Raw genomic sequence first — 12,957 nt, 5'->3', positions numbered from 1 at the left:
ACTATGACTATAATAAGAGCCTGACAAGTTGGATTGATGGACTATTAACTTTTTATTTCACAATTCATCACTTACATTGATTACAAAGGGATCTTGTGGATTAAATCTCACTCGAACCGCAAAAACTTCTAACAATGATGATGAATTTATAGTCATCAAATCGGATGCCAAGAAAGAAACCACAAAACACTTTTTTGTAAAAATCTTTAAATTATTTTGATAATACGCAGCAAAATTAGAGAAACAGTTGTGATCGAATCGAAATTCTGCAACAATTCGCTAATTTTCCTCATTTATAAAAATGATTGGTAGTTGAAATGCTTACTGCTGTTTAAACGCGGAACTTTCATAACCAGTTTGCGCGAAATTTTAATCGTTAGATTTTTTGACTTGCGATTCATTTGTCGTCTTGGTAGCAATAGATTTTTGCTGACCAATCTGCTTATAAGCACTATCCGAATCTCTATCTATGTTTGCAGCATGACTTTAAAAGCGTCCGAATCCGCACAAACCTGTTGCGACATGCCCGCCCTAATTTCGAAACCTCGAATTTGCGCAATAACGTGGCGAATATTCAGTCGGCTGCGAATGTATTTCAAACCTATTGGCGAAGTGTTTGCTGTTTTTTGAAGGTGGCTTCAATAAGTTCTTCAGATAGGGAAATGATAAGCGGTTCAATGTTTGACCGCACATCCTTTTGGTGTTTTGAATTTTTAACAGCTTTTATTTTTTTGACTGTCTGGATCTAATCACAATAAGTGAAAAGAAGATCTGACCTGAACGGCTTGAAATTTTTCATCGTTTTTTGTTTAACACTATCTTATTTTGAATATTAGTTTGTTGTTCTCAACTATTCGGTAGTCATCTAATCGTTTTTTTTGTTCTCTGACGGAATATCGCTGACGGAATTTTTTTTGGAGGATTGGATATGATTGCCCTATTTTCTTAGAATGAGACAGGTTTCGGCCAGACCGTCTTCGGTTGCGGAAAGTGTGCTCCAGACCACTAACCATACCCAAAAAGGTATTGACCAGATTATACAGACTCTCGCTACCCGTGTTCAGACTGAACCGACGGCCACCATTAGCCATTCAGAACCGATTTTGCCCAGACTTTTTGTCAAACTGAACAGAGCTAAAGTCAGACTTTTGGACGGACCATGGGTCGAACTGAACAGACCCTATACCAGGCCGTTGTCCGGACCACTGGCCAGACCAGGCACACCGAAAGCCAGATCATTGGCTGGACCCACTTATTCATGTAGGGGCATCGAAATAGAACTATAATTTGTTCGTTTCACTCTTTTCAACGTGAATTGAAATTGAAGTTCTTAAAAAAACCCTAGTCAAAATACCGTCAAATTTTAGACTCTTGAGAATTTCATAAAAATAGTTTGATGAAGTAGTCTATAGATCTAGATATTAATTTTGCTTACCAATTACAGGCAAAATTTGCTAGTGGCCAGACGGAAGGAGCGGACATCATGGTGAACGCAAAGGAAGCCGAAGTAAAAGTACGCCGACAGAAAAGCAAGCCGAAAGTTACGTAATCTATCAGAAATAACTCATTGTTAAATTGTTAACCTTTACAATCAACACTGCGCATAGTATTATAGCGCATAATGTATTCCAATGCACCAAAGAAACAAAAATACGTCAATTTATAGGCATCTAGTGGGTGCGGGCCTCAGCGGACCGCTGTCCATGGCCATGCCTCTCATCCGCTGTGGGATGTAATCCGGAAACCGCTGGCCGGTTTTCGCGGCGAAGCCGCGACGCGCGCGAAGCGCGCCCATCGGCCCGCCAGGGGCAACTTAAAATACGGGTATCCGAAAATTTTTCGGCTTACTTGACCTCAGTTTCAAAATTCGGCTTGCTTGCCTATCGGCTTGCGTGACCACCACCGGACATCATACTGGGCTAGCACTTAAACCAAGAAGTATTGGGCGCTATCTTTTCAACTGCAAGTGGATTGGAGTTGTATGTAGAACAGACAAAACAGTCCCAGACAAAACAGTCCGGGACAAAAAAGTCCCAAATAGCAAAATAATCCCAGACAAAGTATTCCCAAAAAAACAGACAAAACAGTCCCAGACAAAATAGTCCGAAATAAAGATATAATCAAACATATGCACATCAAATAACAAAGAAACCCCTTAAGTTATTCATATGATTGTATTTATTTGAACAAAAATTATGGTGATTACAACATAGTTTTTGACAAATAACATATTTTCAAACCAGTTTTTGGTTTAGTCCTAATTGATTTCAATTGAAAACATTGCAATCGGAAGTTTATAGATTATGTTTGTCAATTTTATTTGGGACTATTTTGTCTGGGACTGTTTCGTCTGCAAATACTTTGCTATTTGGCAATGTTTTGTCTGGGACTGTTTTGTCCGGACACAGAGTTGTATAGTTGGTTGGATTTTATTTAATGGGTTCTTTTTGAGTGATCGCAGGCCGTTTTAGATCAAATGAAAGAAAAATGTCATGTGTTTTTTTAGGGTATCAATAATTACATACCAAGTAAAGCTGCGTCACACCTGCTTGCTTGATCAGACAGCCAATAAACTGTACTATTGCTGGCCTTTTTTAAACATTTGTTGATTCATTTTAAAATGTTTTTGGTTCGTGTTCCCTCATCTCCCGCACCAAAATTTTCCAATCTTTTTGTATTCCGCATTATAGCACAATTTTCTTTTCAATTCCAGTTTATATATACTGAGTACGTTTCCTGCGCCAACAAGAATGACTAAGTTTGTTTTCACAATTATCATTGGAGACAAATTGAAGAGTTAATTGTTACTATTTTGTTGTTCGTAATTGCTGAAAAGCAATTTTCTTAAGCACTGTTGTTCCCAAGCCTCCTAAGTGGGGGAGTAAATATTTGCTCAATTGTTTTTTTTGTTCATTCAATTTTTGGCTAACGAAAAGCTTATCGTACAGAGTTTTGGCTGGTATCATGAGAAAGCCAGCCCAGCCAAGAATATCAAAACAAAGATTTTTTTAGAACTTCGTTCGTTTTTTTTTGAGGAGTTATCGAGATTCAAAAATTAAAGTTTTATTAACAATGTCTTTGTTTCCGTCGATTTTGTCACATTCCATAATTTTGCTTTAATATTGATGAAAATTGCTGGAATTAAATTTTCAATAATTTTTGTTATTGGTTTTTTTTTCAATTCAAGATAAAAGATTATTGTTGAAATCTTTGATTCTACCTTTTTGGGCAAAAATGTTGCTAAACTTTTTAAAATTCTGCCTTATTTCATGAGAAATGTTGCCAAATAAACTTCATAGCCCATTTCGCAAAAGTTTACGTGAGTTAAAGGAGCATCATTTTCTTTTACTTTAAAAAAATCCTTTTAGTAAACTAATCATCTCTTAACTTTTGGAACAGTTACCTGTTTTCAGTAGCTAAGCTTAGTCAGTTACTCTGCTTTTGTCAAATGCAAGTTCAGTTTGTTCTCATCTCTGTTTTTTCCATCGAATGTATTGATATTGTATTGGAGTACTCTCATTATAAAAATTTTCGGGCAATTTATGTTCATTTCAATACAGACAGGTCTGTTTTCAAGGAGATGTTTAAATTGTCAACACACTTATTTACATTAACGAAAGTTAATGAAACTCAATTAGCAAATAGTTTGTAATGGTAGATTAGTCCACGGTTTGAATGTTACGCTACTGTGTTTTTGTACACTTTTACCAAATTGTTGGGCTCTGCGTGCAAATTACTTACGTTTTAGCCGCATAACTTAGTCTCTTTTATTCTTTGACGAGAGCTCTCATTGGCCGCCTAATGAGTTATGATTGAACCTATCTAAGCATTTGATTTGATACTTAAGAGCTCCCATTATATATTGAATGCATTTATTTTTTTCTAAAAGTCTGTGTTGTTGAAAACTGTTTGTTTTTCAATCTCAATTCAGTCATTTTTAGCTCAATGTCATTAATGAAAAGTCTCACCAAATATCAATATCTTTTGATATAAGGACAACTAAACAAATATCAATATCTTTGTTTTCGTTGCTCAAAATTCGATTTGAGAATGAGTTTGTCCTAAAAACTAGTATAACTTTAAAACTAATTCAATTCTTTTCTTCTGTTCAATTTAGAATTTGAGTACATCAAGTTATTTTCTATTAATTACATTGTATTACAATAACGATTTTCATTTCAAGTTCCAGCTCATTGCTACAGTAGTAGAAAATTCAAACACTCAAACATATAACCACAGTTCAAATTTTACTGTTGACATACATTTGTTCTGCATTCGACGTTCTTTCAAAATATATTCATATCCTAATACGTTTGTCATACGGCAATGGATACCCTTCATGTATCCATATCCGTATTTTAAACTAATTTATTGTTGTATGTTCCTTTTGAAGGGCGAATGCCATTTTTAGTTCAGTGCTATATACTTCCTCCCATATTTAGCTGTTAAGTCTGTTCATCCCGTCTGTACCGGATATATACTCATTCACGTTGTAAACAAATCAAACTTTGCTTCCTTTCTGTATGATTAAAACCTGAATAAACTTTCTTTCATAATCTGTATTATCATTAACTTTCATTCTCCAATTTGTAGCGCTAACGCTCAGTTCAATTTAATCCTTGCAAAATATCTCTCGTTTTAACTGAGTAGTTCAGTTAGAGTCAATCGCACCGCGATTGCCAAATCTAGAAAGGCTTTAGTTGAAAGTAACAACTAAATCGTCCATTCGCGACGCAAGTGCCTATCTCAGTACTTACAAAGCCATTTGCGATTCAATTGACTATACTCCTTGTGTATGAGTATAACATGGCGCAGTCAGCATCGGACTCAAAGAAAACACCACTCCATATAGAAGCATTCTGGGAGAAACCGACAGCAACACCTTCCCTGACGTGGATCAAATGGACGCAGCAGTGGAAATTGGCTCTACTTGCTAAGGAAGGGATCCAATTGGATACTCTGTTGAGTGATCCACCAGCAACAGTGACATACCCGCCTGAGCCTACCTATGAAGCACCGGTAGAGAATCACACACAGGCAACGGAAAGAGATCGTAAAGTCCGAAACCAACAATTGAAAGTCAATTGGCAAAATCGTTGTGCAAAGATTGAAGAAATCGGGATCCTCTGTGGTGACAAACCATGGGGAATTTGTGAACAGAAGACAATATCATTGCTATATCTAAGCATTGGCACAGAGGGGCGACGGATCTTCAAGAGCAAGTACCCACACTTTCAGATCGAAAAACAACCTTTTAAAGATTTGTGGCAAGCAATGGAGGACTCATTCACAAAGGTTCGAAATATAACTTACGATCGCTTCGTTTTCTACTCATGTAAACAACAAAAAGGAGAATCGGTAGAAAGTTTCTACGGCCGTCTCATAGAATTGGCGGAAAATTGTAATCTTGGTAGTGAAGAAACTACACTCATTCTTGATGCATTCATATTAAATATGCTTGATCACGAAACTCAGAAAGAGTTATTGAAGGAAACAGTAGACCCACCAAAAGCATTGGAAATCGCCATACAAATGGAAATGGGAGCACAGAACCAGCAGAAAATTAACCAAAACTTGATGTCAGGTAATACTTCAGTGAATTACATCAATAATAACTCAATGCGCAATCGCAACGCGAATGGACCTTCCACAAAGCGAGACTTCCCTCGCTACGCATCTATCCCAAAAAACTACCGATATACGAGTATTTGTATGGATTGTGGTATTCGCTGGAGCCACAACCATAAGCAGATTTGTCCCGCGAATGGAAAAAAATGCCATAATTGTGGTATTATGGGTCATTTCGCTAGAAAATGTCGAAAAACAAAACTGCCACAGCTTCCAATTCAGAAAACTCAAAAATCAAATGTAAATCAAATCGATCAAACGCCGGAAAAAAGTGATGATGAAGAATCAGTAAACTATATCACGAGCTATCAACAATTGTATGACCAAGTGTACGATTCAAACTATGATAGCGACTCTGACGACTACGTAGCAGCGATTTCTTCGGATTCAGTTCATCAATTAGAACCATTAAACGTAGAAGTGCAAATAGGAGAAGCACAAACATCTGCTATGATTGACTCTGGAAGTGCTGTGAGTATCATCACACAAAGTCTAGCAAACAAAGTCCTACGATCTACAAACTCAGCTAAATGGATAAAATCGACGGAAAAAAGGAATTTGAAAACTTTTTCAAATGAGCCGATCAAGGTCATTGGACACTTGGAGACCACAGTAGCCTACAATCAGTGGCAAGACAAATCAGCAATATTGACTGTGGTAGATGATGGACACAAAAATATCATTGGACGAGATCTGTTCACTACTTTGGGACTTGCAGTTGTCCAACAACAACCAGAAACTGGTAAATGTGTTTATAACATCAATAATCCTACATGTAAAATTAAAGAGTCAATCGCGACGCAATTTCCACATCTAGTATCGAGAATTGGTTTATCTAAAACACATGTAGCAAAGTCAAAGTTTCATCAAACGTTCACAGCAAAGCATCAAAAAGGTCGACGTGTTCCGATAAATCTTCAACCTAGAGTATCAAACGAATTAGAAAGACTACAGATTGAGGGTCATATCGAAAAACTATCTAGTTGCTCTGACGAACACTTCATCTCCCCGATTGTAATTACAGTAAAAAAAGATCAGTCGATAAAACTCGCATTAGATTCAAAAGTATTAAATAAAGCAATACATAAAAACAAATACCAAATGCCTAATATTGAAATGTTAATTGACACCATATCACAACATCTCACAGATACACAAAATGGTCAACAAGCATATTTCACCACATTAGATCTCAAATATGCATACAGTCAATTAAAACTACATCACGATACCGCAAAACACTGTAATTTTAACATCATATGTGGAGAATCTACAGGTACATATAGATTCAAAACTGGTTTTTATGGACTTACAGATATGCCGGCAGAGTTTCAAAAAGCCATGGATTATACTCTCATTGGTTTACAAAACACATACTGTTTCTTAGACGATATTATAATCGTTAGTACCGGCACTGAAGCAGATCATTTAGCCTACGTCCACAAATGTCTAAAAAAATTAGATGACGATAACTTGAGAATTAACCTCCAGAAATGTCATTTCGCTAAATCTGAAATAGAATGGCTCGGTTACAAATTTACACAGACTGGAATATCACCTTTAGAAAGCAAAACAGCCGCAATCTTAACAATACCACCACCAACAACATTAAAACGCCTTAGATCATTTCTCGGGTCAGTACATTATATTGGCAAATTTATACCTCACTTAGCACAACTATGTCATCCACTTAGACTACTTCTGAAGAAATCAGTAAAATTCATATGGACGGACGAACATACTAAACATTTTAATCAGATTAAAGAAAAAATAGCAAATAGTACAGAAAATAGCCATTACAACCCTAAACTGGATGTTCGTGTAAAATGTGATGCCTCCCGTTCAGGATTGGGGGCAGCATTGGAACAAAATACACCGGATGGTTGGAAACCAATAGCCTTCGCGTCGCGATTCCTCAATTCAACGGAAGAACGCTACAGCGTCAACGAATTGGAACTATTGGGGATAGTTTGATCAATCGATTATTTTAAATACTACTTATACGGAAAAAACTTTACGGTAGTAACAGACCACAGAGCCCTATTGTCAATACTTAAAGAACACCGATCAAATAAGTCATACAATAGTCGACTGTCTCGATGGATAGATAGATTGCTACCGTACAATTTCACGATTGAGCATATGCCAGGTGCAAAAATGGGACTCGTTGATTACATTTCTAGAAACCCTTTTGCAAGAGCTAAAAAGATATCTACATACGACGAGCACTTTGTTGTAGCAAAAATTTCTAAAATCCGTGATTCAATGAAACATTTAATTACCAATAGGCAAACTACAACTACAAAATTTAAAAACATATTAAAGTTGAATTTGCCTTCACCAAAAGTTACACAACCATTTGCATCGCGATTAACCATATCAAAAAGCAATAATTCAACTAATTGTGATATAGCATCCGCATCGCAATTAACCAGTTCACCACTGAAACCTCCATTCGCACCGCAATTAACACATGCTAATTCTAAATTTAATCCGTATTCTGTACATCCATTTGCGCCGCAAATGCCACCTAAATTTACAAAATTACAATTTGTACCAAATCACTGTAAAGTAAATAATTCACATTCCATTAACAAATTCGCTGCAAAAGAGGTGCAAATCGTAGACAGTAAAGAATGTGAACAATCTGAACAATTATCCTTAATACAGCCTATTAATGGTAATAAGTCAAGTAATACACCTAACAACACTAAATTAAGCGCGAAAACACAAATCCCCAAGTATAAATACCACTCACCCAAAAATAACTCGCTTTTTGCCCAAATTCTGCCTTAGAAACACTGCTTTGTGAATAAACTCAATAAACTCTTCATCTCAAATAATTCCGTAAATAGTCTCAGCACGATGTCAAAAGCTAAAGCAACCAGTTCGAAATCGACTCCTACTAAAGCAAGAGTAACGTTCTCCGACACAACACCCTCAACACCCGAATCAAATGCAACAACTCATACTGAAACCCCAACTGGTAGTATGATAGACGAAGCTGAGGACATAATGTTCACCGAGACCCTAAACAAGGTGTTCAGTAAGAAATTTCTAGCAATACTGACTGGAAAAGACGCGATATTGAAAGAAGTAAGGGACTGTGTACTTCGAAATGATGCAGAACGCCTACAAGAAATCAGTCCCTACCTCTTCTCATATTGGAGAGATCTTAGTGTGAAGCACGGGTGTGTCTGTCTAGACGAAAGAATTGCGATCCCAAAGTCCATTAAAGATGCGGTGTTGGAGGACATACACTCCACACACCCAGGCAGTTTCGCTATGCTTTCCTTAGCTCAAAATATCTGGTGGCCTTACATCCACAGAGACATTCTGGCAAAGGCCAGTGAGTGCAAAGCTTGCACAGATATTGGTAAGAATCTAAAATCAGTGATTTCGCACCGCAAATGGACACCTCTACCTAAATGTAGTGAACCAAATGACGAAATACAATTAGATTTTGGTGGCCCAATTCTAAATGAGAAAGGAATAGAACAATATTTCCTTACTAGTATAGATAGATACTCTAAATATCCTACAGCAGAAATAGTAAATAACGCATCAGGTCCAAATGTAATCAAATTCTTAAATAATTATATATATCATCATGGAGTGCCTAGAACTATTAGATTAGACCAAGCTAGATGTTTTACAGGAAAGAAGTTTGAAACATTTTGTACTGAAAACAATATTACACCTATTTATGCACCTGCAAATGACCATAGAGCAATCGGATTAGTAGAACGTATCATTCAAACAATTAAACGACAATTAGCTTGCATGAAATCACAGTTAAATAAAAAATTTAATTTAGAAAATTCACTCAAAGCAATAACACAACGACTTCGTATATCAAAACAAAAAACAATCACAACCACACCCTTTGAGGCACATTTCGGTAGAAAATGTAACACACCTATATCAAATATTACAACTAAATCTGATAGTAAAAATCTCAACTATAATGCAATAATAAATTACTATTTAGACGAGGATACAATCCCAGGTCGTTCCTATCTCACAGATGAAGTGGGCGGATACAGCTCTTTGTTCCGATACGGAAATTGAGCGAGTCATTTGCGCCGCAAGTACCCGCGCAAGAACGGAACAAGAGAAAAGGAAAGACGGGGAAGAGCGTTTCATAAAGCCAGATGTCATTCACCGTGCAATTCCCTGCTCTGAAAGAAGCGTACAAGTGAAGTTGGCCAGAAAAATACATGAAAACCAGCGCCAAAAGAAAAACTTGGACGGCCTCTACGAAGTATTAGCACCTGGCAGTACAGTGTGCAAAATAAGCCCAACGACGAGCGTCATCAAAGAACCCTCCAAACCTGAAGTACGGGTCAGAAATTCTGACATCGCCAAATTTGGAACGCGGGCCGAACGGGAAACAACTTTAGCACAGTACATAGACAGACGCCCAAAGAAACTAAACGAAAAAACTCTCGAACAAAAAATTCAACAGCATAAACGAGATCTTTTTCGAAAAAATACTGGAGAGAAAAAGATAAAGCGAAACAGAAAAAACACAGACGATGTAAGTGTCATTTCGTCGGCACGATCATGTATATCTACAGCTAGCAATGTCGCAAGATCATTGAAAATGAGAGTACCAAAAAGAAACCCGAAATACGATGAGGCATTCAAAAATCGACCCGACCTTACACAAATATTAAATTTTAGTCCAATCGCGCCGCAAGTGGTATCATCTGATATAGCAGGGCCATCTGGAACGCAAACAACCTCCTCGACTCAAAAACAACCTACACCCATCTTGAGAAAGACTTCGAAACGCAAAATCACGGTCAGCGATACATCGGATTCGGATACGTCTTCTATTAGAAAAAGCAAAAGGACACTGAAGAAAAAATCCCAAAAATCGCAAACAATTGTCGAAAAAGTTCGTAACACAGAAAGTTACATTGATTACCAAGACACTGGCATTGCGGGAGGATCAAATCAAAGAGATGAGTACTCGCAAAACCAACCAAGGGAGATGACAGTTCTCCAGGCCGAAAATGCTGAGAATAGCGACAGCGAGTAATCTTCGATAAAGAAACTTTCATAAACTTCTATTCTATCTATTATTTAATATTTTATTACTTACTAACCGGTGAATATTTATTAATTTTCTGATTTTAATCTAGTAAATTAATTTTTCCTCAAGAGGGGGAAATGTCATACGGCAATGGATACCCTTCATGTATCCATATCCGTATTTTAAACTAATTTATTGTTGTATGTTCCTTTTGAGGGGCGAATGCCATTTTTAGTTCAGTGCTATATACTTCCTCCCATATTTAGCTGTTAAGTCTGTTCATCCCGTCTGTACCGGATATATACTCATTCACGTTGTAAACAAATCAAAACTTTGCTTCCTTTCTGTATGATTAAAACCTGAACAAACTTTCTTTCATAATCTGTATTATCATTAACTTTCATTCTCCAATTTGTAGCGCTAACGCTCAGTTCAATTTAATCCTTGCAAAATATCTCTCGTTTTAACTGAGTAGTTCAGTTAGAGTCAATCGCACCGCGATTGCCAAATCTAGAAAGGCTTTAGTTGTAAGTAACAACTAAATCGTCCATTCGCGACGCAAGTGCCTATCTCAGTACTTACAAAGCCATTTGCGATTCAATTGACTATACTCCTTGTGTATGAGTATAACAACGTTTCCATTTTTGTTTGGTTCCCCAGTGCATACAATTTACTTGTTTGGACTTTTTTAGTCTGTTGTTATTAATCAACTTCTTTGGATATGTTGTACATAAAAAATTTAATGTACGAAATTAACACCAAATGTCCATGTTTGCCCTTGCTTCATGAAGTATTTGAAAACGTGATTAATTTTAATTGTTTACCGAGGTCGGTTTTGCCACTATCCGAAAGTTTTGCCACTATCCGAATTCAAAGTTGCAAAAATCCTTCTTACAACCTGTATTGCCGATCTTCTTAATCTCAAAATGCCTCTTGTAGATCAGCTCTTTCTGGCTCGCGTCTTCTAGCCTATTTCTTACAGCTCAGCAGTTGAACCGCAGTTCCAAACTAAATGATCTATGGTCGCCATTGTGATAGAAAAGGTTCCTCACTAAATCTTCCCTGAACATAACTTCAAGTTTCGCCAGCAACCACCAACAACCACTCTCAGAAACCAACTAAGCTTTCGTGCCAAGATTGATATTGCCACTCTACTGAGTCCTGCAGGTATATTTGGAAAAAATACGGTAGTGATGATATAACTTCAGTGGTTAATTAAAATGTATTGTGATATATGGCCAAAATATTCAAGGAGTTATGAGACACTAGAAAATCTTTCAGTTCCTTTTGTATGAAGTCAATAAGATCGTAAAAAAAGCATTTTGCAATTTTTTACATTTAATTAACATGTATAAGTAAGCTTAACTCAGGGCAAAGATTGTTGGCTTGAGTATCTTAAAATGCACCATCAAGGTTTTCGATCTTTTTCATTTTAGAATATAGGAATTCATAACTTTTCATCCCTATACATTTTTCCCTTCTTAGTAATGTGACCAGTACTGACTTAAAACCGACGGAAAAAAACGACGGAAATAATTTATTTCAGAGAGATTTTAGAAAATCGTAATCCGGCTCAAGTTTACTCATCAGTTCTCGATTTTCTTGATCGTTTTGTGTTTATTTGTTTAGTTTTAATCTTCTATTCTTTAAGGTTTACTCTGACTGAATTTTTGAACAAGCACCCCTACATTACAACTCAGAGGTAAACCCAAATCGTCACGGGCAAATATGCCCGATCTGTGTATCTCGTGTTTGTTTTTCCTATGTTAATACATTGAAAATGCAACAATATTGCGGAAAATAGCTACTAAAAACAGGCAAAATTGAAGGGAATTGCGCATCCCGTGTTTTCAAAACTGTTCCAATTTTAGCTTCGAATTAAAATTACGAGCTATGTAACCTAATTTTCGCGGGTTTTGTATCACGAATCCGCTGCAATTATGTATCGCTTTTTTGCACGCAACATAACTCGATTTCGCACTATAATCCGCAATAAAGCCTAATTTAGTGCACGTTTTTGAGTAAAAGTGATTATTTAAGCTTTATAACTACTAATAGTACTTATCACTACTTACCAAAGATTACCTAACCGGTTCATTGAATCTACACCAGTACATCAACTGGAAGATATGGCAGCTCATTAAAGCTATGGCGGTTAAAGATATGGCAGTTAATAAAGCTTTATTACTACCACTAGTACTTTATTACTACTTTATCAGTACTCATTAAAGGGTATTACTTATTAAAGAGTGTTAATTATTAAAGGGTATAAGTACTTATGACTACTT

The sequence above is a fragment of the Convolutriloba macropyga genome, chromosome 7 (assembly GCF_964194025.1).
Source record: "Convolutriloba macropyga chromosome 7, txConMacr16.3, whole genome shotgun sequence".
Taxonomy (NCBI): Eukaryota; Metazoa; Xenacoelomorpha; order Acoela; family Convolutidae; genus Convolutriloba; species Convolutriloba macropyga.
The sequence above is the reverse complement of the archived record's forward strand: the minus strand, read 5'-3'. Positions refer to the sequence as shown.